This window comes from Astatotilapia calliptera, chromosome 10 (assembly GCF_964374335.1).
Source record: "Astatotilapia calliptera chromosome 10, fAstCal68.1, whole genome shotgun sequence".
Classification (NCBI taxonomy): Eukaryota; Metazoa; Chordata; class Actinopteri; order Cichliformes; family Cichlidae; genus Astatotilapia; species Astatotilapia calliptera.
Window position 1 is genome coordinate 211,877 of NC_137431.1, and position 786 is coordinate 212,662.

Genomic DNA, 786 nt, shown 5'->3' on the forward strand with positions numbered 1-786 from the left:
TTCTAGAAAGCCGTCTTCAACCGAGTCGAGAGACCCGGGAACTTGTGAGGTGTGCATGTCCTGGTGGGACAAAAAACAAACAAACAAACAAACAAACAAACAAACAAACAAACAAACAAACATACATACATACATACATACATACATACATACATACATACATACATCCTACTATTAAAAAAGTAATAAAGTTAGGGTCCCTTTACAATGTCAGAAGGAGGGAGGCACTAAGGCACCGCCTTCCGCCCTCGACGCCCTCGCGGTGCCACCTCCTTCTGACAGGAACTTCCTACAGACCAGGTATGAATGATGCCTGACTGGACATACAAAACTCACAAGTTCCTGGCTCTCACGGCTCCTCTGAAGAGGGTTAGTCCAAGAAGGAGGGGCATCGCGAGGGGCGTCGAGGGACGGGGGACTGTGCCTCACTGCCCTCGCCTTCTTCTAGAAAGCCGTCTTCAACCGAGTCGAGAGAGCCGGGAACTTGTGAGGTGTGCATGTCCTGGTGGGACAAAAAACAAACAAACAAACAAACAAACAAACAAACAAACAAACAAACAAACATACATACATACATACATACATACATACATACATACATACATACATCCTACTATTAAAAAAGTAATAAAGTTAGGGTCCCTTTACAATGTCAGAAGGAGGGAGGCACGAAGGCACCGCCTTCCGCCCCTCGACGCCCTCGCGGTGCCACCTCCTTCTGACAGGAACTTCCTACAGACCAGGTATGAATGATGCCTGACTGGACATACAAAACTGAAAGTTCCT